This window comes from Myxocyprinus asiaticus, chromosome 13, assembly GCF_019703515.2.
Source record: "Myxocyprinus asiaticus isolate MX2 ecotype Aquarium Trade chromosome 13, UBuf_Myxa_2, whole genome shotgun sequence".
NCBI lineage: Eukaryota > Metazoa > Chordata > Actinopteri > Cypriniformes > Catostomidae > Myxocyprinus > Myxocyprinus asiaticus.
In genome coordinates this window covers 31,184,414-31,196,019 of record NC_059356.1, presented here as the reverse complement: position 1 = coordinate 31,196,019, position 11,606 = coordinate 31,184,414, and the positions used below count along the sequence as shown (strand labels likewise).

General features: G+C 45.8%; 1 pseudogene; it reads right to left on the bottom strand.

The window, feature by feature from the left end:
• Positions 1-517: 517 nt before the first annotated feature.
• LOC127450966 (uncharacterized) overlaps positions 518-11,606 on the bottom strand; it is a 26,543-nt pseudogene continuing 15,454 nt past the window's right edge.

Below are 11,606 nucleotides of genomic sequence, written 5' to 3'. Positions count from 1 at the left end.
AGAAAATTCTCTGTCATGTTAACAAAACAAATGCGCACTGCAACATCATGAAATTTGTCTCCAAATTTGTCAAAGCATGGTCTCAAAACTGTGTGTATGTCATCTCACTTTATTTAAGGGAAGTAGATCTTCTTTAATTACAAGCTTCTCTGTCTTTCTGTGTGTGTGTTTCAAAAATATAAACAGACTATTTGAATCAGCAATGCAAGACAATAACATCCAAGACAAAAGCATGATTGTAGAAAACCTTTACCTCAAAGTGATACAGTATGTGTTTTGGCATTCTAAATCAAATGTACAACCATATGAGAGGAATAAAAGATTTATATTAAGTTTAGATATTTTTCAGATTCTTCTGATTTTTAAATTGTAAAAGCACTATGACAATGTGCTATTAAAGAAGGAGTCTAAAGACTATTTTCCCTAATGCATCATACATGCTACATTGATAAAACTGTGTTCCAGGACATCATCAGGTGAACTTGTGTTACATTTCCTTTGGGCACATTTCTATATTTTAGGAAAAAAAGGGTTTCTCCAAAACTTCCTGGCTCTTACTAAACCTCCATATTCCTATGCATAAGGAATCATGAATCTTCTGCCAGGCCTCCAGCTCGGATTTCCACAGGGCTGCTCTGGAGCGGATGCACTGAGAGGATTCACTCTTGCTCCCTTTTGCCAGACTTATACTGTCTTTGCAAATAAAAAGGACATCCAAGCCAATAAAGAGGGCATTTAAAGTGATAAATCCAGCTCTAGCAGACTTTGAGAGCATAAGTCCTTTTGCCAGCTGCCCAATGTCAGGCAGGTTTGAAGCGGCATCCACCAAGGCATCAATACCTCTGGCCACTACTCCAGCACTGGCAATCAACTTCCCAGCTACAAACATATCGACTACATCTGGCCCCTCTAAATGCTCCATAATGCTGGCCTTCTCCAGACAGTCTACATTCTTCTGCACATCATCCATGTATCTCTGGAAAATGCTTTGTGCATTTTTCCCATGGTGATTGTTGACTGTTGCTTCAGTAATGCCTGTGACCAGGCTATTGACACCACTGGTCACCCCCAGACCAACCCCTGTAAGAGTGAGAGCCAAAGACACTTCTGCAGTAAAAGGGGCATGAGCGAGAGCAACAATGGACAAGATGCCCCCTGCTACCCCCACTGAACTTCCAGCCACAGTGGAGATACTGGCTCCCATCTTCATCCTGTCCAGTTAAAATTGACAGCATGGCAGGGATATCAGATATCTAACTTTTTTTCTAGTCGCTCACAAAGCTGTTGTGTGGTGCATATGTATATGTCCAGGTGAAAGGCCAGGACATCCACATTACTGATTATAGGAAGGAAGAAGTTTTCTGCATTTCACTTAAAGTGGATGAGGAGAGGACAGGCCATTCTGGCAGCTGTGATGACTGCTCGCACACTTTCAGGGCTCTCTTCCTTAGGCAGGAAACTCTGTCCAGTGAAGACAAATAGCGATGTGACCGTTAGCTTCTCCACAGCATCTAAGAAGTGGTCCAGTTTCTCCAGCCCCTCGAGAGTATCCTTCAGGATGGCACCTAGCTCTTTCTCCAGCTCCTGATATCTGGAGTCAGCTTTAATCCTACTGCACATTTAGCCCCAAAAAGCCTGGCATTTGTTCTCTGCACGCTTAACATGCTCAAACTTGAGGTTGATTTTGTCGGCCTGGTACTTGATGTATCTAATTTTCTTCTGCTCTGTCTTTCTCTGAAGGATCAATTTATACTCTTTGTCACAGAAGTCTCTCACTGTCTGAATGTAGCTGAGTGTGCCCACAACATACTAGGACAGTAGCTTCTGTAATTTTGTCCTGTGCCATAGAGTTAAATCAGAGGGAGTTAGTTGATAATAAGAATGTCTGAGTGAACATTAGTCAACATGAGTGAATTTGACATTTTTGCAGGTATATATATATATATATATATATATATATATATATATATATATACACACACACACACACTGCGTGCCCAATTATTAGGCAAGTGAATATTCTGATCTTATCATTATTTCCATGCACATTTTCCAACTCCAAACCATATAAACTTGAATGCTAACTGGATTCAATCATTTTCAGGTGGTATGTATTTGTGTAATGAGGGAGGGTGTGGCAAAAGTGACAAACACCTTATATCAAGGTGTGCATAATTATTAGGCAGCTTCATTACCTCAGGTAAAATGGGCCAAAAAAGAGATTTAACTGACACTGAAAAGTCAAATATTGTAAAATGCCTTTCAGACGGATGCAACACTCTTGAAATAGCTAAACTATTGAGGCGTGACCACCGGACAATCAAAGTTTTGTTGCGAATTGTCAACTGGGATGCAAAAAACGCATGGAGAAGAAAAGGCGCAAATTAACTGCAAAAGACTTGAGAAGAGTTAAACGTGAAGCTACCAGGAACCCATTATCCTCCAATGCTACCATATTCCAGAACTGCAACCTACCTGGAGTGTCCAGAAGTATAAGGTGTCAAGTGCTCAGAGACATGGCCAAGGTCAAGAAGGCTGAAACATGACCACCACTGAATATTTTCACAAGTTGAAGCGTCAAGATTGGGCAAAGAAATACATGAAGACAGATTTTTCAAAGGTTTTATGGACAGATTAAATTAGCGTGACTCTTGATGGACCAGATGGATGGGCCCATGGCTGGATCACTAATGGACACAGGGCACCACTTCGAGTCAGGTGCCAGCAAGGTGGAGGAGGGGTACTGGTATAGGCTGCTATCATTAAGGATGAGGTAGTTGGACCTTTTCGAGTTGAAGATGCACTGAAACTCAACTCTCAAACCTACTGCATGTTTCTGTTAAGTACTTTCTTCAAGTAGTGGTACAGGAAGAAGTCCTCAGCATTCAAGAAGGCCATGATCTTTATGCAGGACAATGCTCCATCACATGCATCAAAGTACTCCACTGCTTGGCTAGCCAGCAAGGGCCTCAAAGATGCCCAAATAATGACTTGCCCCCCTTCTTCACCTGACTTAAATCCTACTGAGAACTTATGGGCCCTTCTCAAACATGAGATTTACAGTGAGGGAAGACCATACACCTCTTTGAACAGCATTTGGGAGGCTGTGGTTGCTGCTTCAGCAAAAGTTGATCATGAACAGATCAAGAAACTGACAGACTCCATGGATGGAAGGCTCACAGCAGTTATTGAAAAGAAGGGTGGCTACATTGGCCATTGAATATTTTTGAAAGGCCGAAAATGTTATTTAATTGTCATTTTGTGTTACTTATTTGTTGCACCTACTCTAAAAATTGAGAATAAACAATTGAGTTGGGAGAAATTATTTTTGTAATTTAGTTGCCTAATAATTGTGCACACTAATAGTTGCCTGATAATTGTGCACACTTCTATATTCCCCTAAGAAAGACAAAACTCACCATTTCTTTGTTAAACATTCAGGTTTGAGGTTCAATAACATTTTGGATTGACTGAGAGCATTGTGTTTGTTCAACAATAAAATTAATCCTGAGGAATACAATTTGCCTAATAATTGGGCATGCAGTGTATATATATATATATATATATATATATATATAGATTGATAGATAGATAGATATTAGCTCCTCCCCCTCAAATACTCATTAGCAGTATGAAAGAGCTATTCTACTAATACTTATTTTCAGTAACACTGTATGTGATAACGTTCAGTAATAACTCATTACAATGTCCATTCAAACATGAAGTATAACAAATGTAATAGTTTCTTGAAATTTCTAACTATTTGAAAATATATAAACTTTTGATCTGTTAAAAAGGTTATTTTAAAGTGTTACCCTATTTTCTTACAGTACTAACAAAATGTACTGCACAAACACAATTTTCACAATGTGACCAAAGGTGAAATCATCTGCCATAAAAAAGCCAATTGCTATGCTTATCATTTAAAGTTTAATTGCACTGCATGCTGTTGTACTTTGTCATGTGAATCTGAGGAAAACAGTGCTTAATTCTTAAATACAGAATTAAATAAATACAGAATAATGAAATGCATCTCACAACATCAAACTGGATATCATTGTATTTCACCAAGTTTTTTTTTCTTGAGTGTTTTTTGTTTTACCTTTTCACTGTGAGCAATTCCCTAATTTTAAATCTATTTTTTTTTTACACTTTTGTAACTACATCCAAAAAATATTTTAGCCTTTTTATTTAAGATTAATGCATTATAATTTCATAACAAAATTCCATCAAATTTAAAAGTATAATGTTTAACAAAATGTAATTAATAAAACTTAAAATATGTATTTATTTTATTTGATTAAAGATTACTCAACTAAAGTTTATGGAATTTTGGCATGGAAATGTGTATAACGTAGTCCACGGTTACTCCATCACCAAACATCCAACAAATTAAAACAAATACATATTTGAATTGCCATTTTATTGCAATGCAATTTTTCTATACAAACACAATGTGTTATGAATTCAAGTGGAATCTAGAGTTCGCTTTTACACTATTTTAAATTGAAACAGTCTATGCACCTGGTGTCCATTTCTTAGTATTTAATCAGATCTGTATGTGGAAACCTCTGAAGGTTAGCTAGAGTGAACTCTCCTATTTATGCTTATCACGTAATGAAAAGTTTCATTTTCCTTTCTCCACCTACAATTGCCCCACAATTTTGCTTAATTGTAGTGTAAGGGAAAAAAGTGCTGCTGTTCGCCTAAAAGCTAATTTATACTTACTGGGCAAAGAGGCTTTGCTTAGTTTGGCTACAAATGATGCAGTGACAATTCTTGAATCTCTGAAATTCTTGACCTAGGAGAACTCAGCTGGTCGAAGAGCGTTGATGATTGGTTAAAACTAATTGCGCGTTTGCTATTATATACTGGAGCACTGATATTTGTCATGGGCAATGCGTGCGCGATCTCCGGCGGACAATCTCCGGACGTCGTAGCACTATCGGGGGTGTTGATCTATCTCTCTTGGGCCCCCCTCAGTGGCTGGGCCCCTGAAAGCTGGGCCCTGTGTGGAAGTATACTTTTTTACATGATTTGCAAAACAAACTCTACAAAGACAGTGTGGCCACGACAAATTAGTAGAGAGATTGGAGTTTTTAAAACTGGAAGGGGCCATGACAAGTTTAATAAAGCAAAGAAGTGACACAGCACTAAAAGTCCACGGAGAGAAAAACCTGCATTATTGGCTTTATTTGTGGCTGGAACAATATGTTAGACAATGTGACAGCACCCTAAATGAACAATTTTAAAACGATGCATAGTATAAACCCCAGCTTTGTTCTCTGAGGTTGCGTTTGTTCGCCCAAGAGAAAAAAGTTTGGCTTCTTCCAAAGTATAAACAAGCTTTAATGAAGCCTTTAAGACCCAGCAGAAGCCTCTGCCAGCTGGTTGCTTCGGTGGTAATCCCATTGGTTAGCGCTCACAGTCTACGTTTTGATTAAGCAAATCAGTTAGAGTGAACACAGACAACGTGATTAATATTAATGAGCCCAACAGCCTGCCAGCAGTGACGGACATTGAGCTTCTACATGAGATAAGACGTAAGCAAATGGAGAAGTCATCTTTGACTATTGTAAGTTAATGTTGTTAAACAGATGAAAACATTTTACATTTTGGTAACTGTAACATACAACGTTTCTTTCTTAAGGGAAAGGAGGAGGTGGAAACCAAATTAACACTCACGAAAGCTTTAATTAAACATAAAACACTGACTTTCAATTCAACATAAACAATCACGCACACACAGCTTTGTGCGTCTCTCGAACTGGTGTCTCTGGCTCCTCTTTATCCCTCTTTATCCCTCTCCCAGCTGATTGTGATGATTCAGCGCTGGGCGTCCATCCTCATGGCCCGGCCACACACTCCTCCTTGTCACATACCCCCATTGCCTGGTTCTGGCTGGGGAACCAACTGGCCTGACTTACTCCCCCCCTCTTTTCCTGGAGGGGAGGCATTGCCCTTTCGGCCGTCCTTCTGTCGGCTGGTCTTCCCCGCCTCCTGTGAACCTGGGTAGGATGAGGGGAGGGAGAGGCGACAGGGAAAGAGAGCAGGAGGCCCCGAGAGAGAGAGAAGAGAAAGAGAGAAAAGAAAAAGAAACTCCAGTTCCCGACCACGCCGACCACCTGTTCCTCAGCCAGCTGGACCACCTCAGTCAGTGACGCTGGGCGATGGCACTGGACTCATCCCCGCCTCCTGACGAACTGCTCCAGTACCACCAGATCGTGAATCCTCTGCGTCGCGTTCTTGATCCAGCAGCGAGGTCTACAGGACAGCGTGGTCCTCCTCCAGTCCTGGGTTTCGGCACCAGTGTAACAGAAAACGTCTCTTTCTTAAGGGAAAGGAGGAGGCGGGAACCGGAAAAAGTCTTTAATTCAACATGAAACACTGACACACACAACTTCGTGCGTCTCTCTCTCTCTCTCAAACTGACATCTCTGGCTCCTCTTTATCCCTCTCCCGACTGAATGGGATGATTCAGCACCAGGCATCCATCCTTACGGCCCAGCCACACCCTCCTCCTCGTCACATAGCCCCAACACCCGATTCAGGCCAGGGAACCAACCGGCCTGACTTACTCCCCCCCTCCAGGAAGGGGAGGCGTTGCCCTTTCGGCTGTCCTTCTGCCGGCTGGTCTTCCCCGCCTCCTGGGAACCTGGGTAGGATGAGAGGGGAGAGGGAAAGAGAGCGGGAGGGCCCAAGACAGAGAGAGGAGAGAGAGAGAGAGAGAGAGAGAAAGAGAGAAAAGAAAAAGAGAAGTGGAAAAAAAGAAGAAAAAAACTCCAGTTCCCGACCACGCCACCCACCCGGCCCTCAACCAGCTGGACCACCTCCATCAGCGACGCCGGGCGATGGTCAGCAGTGGCTCCTCTGCCTCATGGCAGACAGCAGTGGCTCCTCTGCCTCCTGGCGGACCACATCGGTAGCCCGCTGACGAACCGCTCCAGTACCACCAAATCGTGTATCCTCAGTATCACGTTCTTGATCCAGCAGCGAGGTCTACAGGACAATGTGGTCCTTCTCCAGTCCCAGGTTTCGGCACCAGTGTAACAGAAAAGGAGGAGGCGGGAACCGGATTAACAACCGCGAGGACTTTAATTCAACATGAAACACTGACACTGCTGAAGCGGGTTTCGCCCAGGGTGCCACACAAGCTAGAACCACTACTGGGGCTAGTTATAATATTCATGAGTAAACCAGTTTACTGATTTGGGATGGTGCTTCTATAGTAAATATGTTTGTTTCCTACTTCATAACAGATATTGTTTTTCTTTTATCAGACTCTTAATAATATCGGAATCCAAACCAAGCCAGTTTGTTTCCTAATATCAAACATCATTTGAACAGCAAATATATTACAATATTACACATGACTTTCTTCATAATTTATGTTCTATTGTGTAGCCTACTTGCCCTTGTGTTTACCATATTTAAGACCATGGATTGCTCCTCAGTTGTTAGTTAGGTAGTCTTTTTAAAAAAATAAAATGTTCATTTGTTATGAAACATAATTGCCTAAACACATTTAAAAATGTAACTTTAATACAACTACCACAGTTGTAATGATAAAATCTTTTAAAGTTTACTGTGATAAATGTTAGTAAGGGTGTGTTGATGTGAAAAGTCTTTTAATTGATTTTCTTGTTTTCTTTTTCCCTCGTCAGTGCTGTTCAGAATATTTAGTGCTGTAGCCGTTTCAGATGGTTGAATTGCTCTTTGAATTGCATTTAAATGCAGGAAAAACCCTGAATGGTAGTGGTGATGTTTATGACATATCTATTTTAGAAAAAAAAGTACAAAATAACTGTGACCAAGTCACAAAGAGTGTAGACAGAGAGGTGACACAAGCTTCTGAAATTGTTCAGGTAAGATCATATTTGACATGTACATTAAGGATTTTTTTCAGTAGGGGATCAATTTCTCACTGGCTGGCAGGAGCCACCACTGGCGGATCATGTCACCTGCCACCAACCACTGGCAGATGGGGAGACGACAGTGGCAGCTCACAAGACCTGCCAGGCAGGAGGCAGCCAGCTGGTGGCAGGTCATGTGACCAGCCACTTCGGGAAATGGCTGGAACCATTGACAACTGTCAGATTTATGAGGATTTCTAATCTCTTATATCTATTTACAAAGTTCCGAATTTTGCTCCCTTCCTTCAACTGTCACTCCAAGGAATTATAATAATTTATTCTCATGGATCTAATCTTATGCATTAACAATGTTTTATGGAACTTACTTGCCATTAAAGTGGTCGAATGACAGTGAGCTGTCGAAAGACAGTAGGCTAAGAGCAATAGAAACTATTGCGTTTAATACAATGACTGATTTTTGCGCTTGTCCTTCCACTATCACTCACAATGAACAAAATTATTTCTATTCTTATGCATTAAAGCCATTAACGGAATTTACTTGCCATTAAAGCAGTGGAATAGCCTACCTGATCCAAACTGGCAGAAAATAGTAACCGCTGCAACAGAGTGCCGCCCCACCCCTGTAAAGTAGTGCCTTTCGATGTATGATCAAATATGTGGGTGGAAAATTTAAAATGAATTGCCTGGAAGTATACAGTACATGCCCCCATTTCCCAGGCGGGCCTATTCGGCGACACCGTCGAGGACTTTGCCCAGCAGTTCTCGATGGTAGAGCAGTAGATGGATGCTAGCCGGCTTATCCTGCCTCGGCGCGGCTCAAGATCCCGCACCCCATCTACTCATCGCCGAGGGCGTCCCCCTGCGGTGACTGCACCGGCTCCGCCGCAGCCCACCCCTTCGGCCTGGCCCCGGCGTGGAGCCCACCGCAGGAAGCAGACGCCACCCGTCTCACGGCCGCCCAGAACCCATGAAAGGCTTCAAAGCGCCCTTGAGACGGGCGACCCAGGGACAACGAAACCCGCTGCCCTGGAGCTGGTAAGCAGATCTTCATCTTTTTGTTACCTTTTGCATTTAATTGCGCTGCATGCCCAAGTGGCTGCAGTACTCAAGAGCTCAGCAAGAGTGGTTTCCTTGTTCCCTGGGTCACATATCCGGTGTGTACGGCTGGCATCACGACCACCGTCCACCACTCCATTTGGCAGGTTGGCGCTCTAGCGGCGGTCTCCCGCCCTGAGCGCCCAGCTGTGGCACAAATCCGCCCCCGATGTGACAGTCTCCACGGGTCACGAGGACAGGCCTCTTCCTCCCCCGTAACAGGCTGTTCCGGGGGTGGTCACAAGGAGCCAGGTAAGTGCTTTGATGTCCTCGGACTCAGCACGGCCACGATGTGGTGTGGCACCTCGAGCTCCGCCCCACCGCGAGACCCCACCTGCCGGTACATCTGATGACGTTGTCCCTTTGGTCCCCCTTGCTCGGAACTTGGACGCATGGCTTGCGCTTTCCAGTCCGTCATGAGGGCTGGTCTGGACTGTCCGACTCGGCTGCACGATTCACTTCGCCGGGCATCCGCCAGGTCCAGCGGTGTCCACTTCACCTTGGTGAAAGACGGAAACGCTGCTACCTTGCGCGGAGATCGCTACCCTCCTACGGAAGGACGCGATAGAACCTGTCCCTCCAGCCGAGATGAAGAAAGGGTTTTACAGCCCCTACTTCATTGTACCGAAAAAAGGCGGTGGGTTGCGGCCAATCTTGGACCTGCGAGTACTGAACTGGGCTTTACACAGACTCCCGTTCAAGATGCTGAAGCAAAGACGCATTCTAGTGAGCGTCCGGCATCAAGATTGGTTCGCGGCGGTAGACCCGAAGGATGCGTACTTTCACGTCTCGATCCTCCCTCGACACAGACCCTTCCTGCGGTTCGCGTTCGAGGGTCAGGCGTATCAGTACAAAGTCCTCCCTTTCAGCCTGTCCCTGTCTCCTCACGTCTTTACGAAGATCGCAGAGGCTGCCCTTGCCCTGTTAAGGGAGATGGGCATTCGCATTCTCAACTATCTCGACGACTGGCTAATCTTAGCTCACTCTCGAGACATGTTATGCACACCTGGTGCTCTCACACCTCAGCCGACTAGGGCTTCGGGTCAACTGGGAGAAGAGCAAGCTCCTCCCGGTTCAGAGCATCTCTTTTCTCATTTTTGAGTTGGACTCAGTTTCCTTGATGGCGCACCTTACGAGCGAGCGCGCCCAGTCATTGCTGGCCTGTTTGAAGGCGTTCAAACAGAAAACAGCAGTTCCACTGAAACTTTTTCAGAGGCTCCTGGGACATATGTCATCCTCGGCGGTGGCCACCCCGCTCAGGTTGATGCATATGAGGCCGCTTCAGCACTGGCTCCAGACTCGAGTCCCGAGACGGGCATGGCGCCACGGGACACACCGCGTGGCCATTACGTCGGTCTGTCACCGTCTTTTCAGCCCTTGGACCGACCTCTTGTTTCTACGAGCAGGTGTTCCCCTAGAACTGGTCTCCAGGCGCATCGTGTCCACGAAAGACGCCTGCAAAACGGGCTGGGGCGCTGTTGGCAACGGGCACGCAGCCGCCGGCCTCTGGACGGGTCCGCGGCTGCGTTGGCACATCAACTGCCTCGAGTTACTGGCAATTCTGCTCGCCCTGCAGAGGTTCCGGCCGTTGATCCAGGGCAAGCACGTGCTAGTTCGGAAAGACAGCATGGCAGTGGTAGCATATGTCAACCGCCAAGGCGGTCTGCGCTCCCGCTGTATGTCATAACTTGCCCGCCGTCTCCTCTGACGGAGTCAGCAGCACCAAGTCGCTGCAAGCCACTCACATCCCGGGCAACCTCAACACTTCAGTGGATGCGCCGTCACAACAGGTTACCCTCAAGGGAGAGTGGAGACTCCACCTTCAGGTGGTCCAGCTGATTTGGAGTCGATTCGGTCAGGCACAGGTGCACCTGTTCGCCTCCCAAGAATCCTCCCCACTGCCCGCTCTGGTACGCCCTGACCGAGGCCTTCCTCGGCATAGATGCACTGGCACACAGCTGGTCCATTGGCATTCGCAAATATGCGTTTTCCCCCAGTGAGCCGGCTCGCACAGACCCTGTGCAAGGTCAGGGAGGACGAGGAGAAGGTCGTCCTGGTAAGCACCCTACTGGCCCACCCAGACATGGTGCTCGGACCTCACGCTCCTCGTGACAGCTCCCCCCGGGCAAATTCCCCTGAGGAAGGACCTTCTCTCTCAGGGAAGGGGCACCATCCGGCACCCGCACCCAGACCTCTGGAATCTCCATGTCTGGCCCCTGGACGGGATGCTGAAGACCTAAGCTGTCTCCCACCTGCGGTGGTAGACACGTTCACTCAAGCTAGGGCTCCCTCTACGAGGCGCCTGTATGCCTTTAAGTGGCGTCTGTTCACTAAGTGGTGTTCTTCCCGTCAGGAAGACCCCCAGAGGTGCGCAGTCAGATCAGTGCTTTCCTTCCTGCAAGAGAGGTTGGAAGGGAGGCTGTTCCCTTCCACCTTGAAGGTGTACGTTGCTGCCATAGCAGCACACCACGACGCAGTCGACGGTAAGTCCTTAGGGAAGCATGATCTGATCATCAGGTTCCTAAGAGGCGCCAGGAGGCTGAATCTCTCCAGGCCACGCCTCGTTCCCTCATCGGACCTCTGTAGTTTTTCAGGGTCTACAGAGAGCCCCCTTTGAGCTTTGCAGTCAGCTGGGCT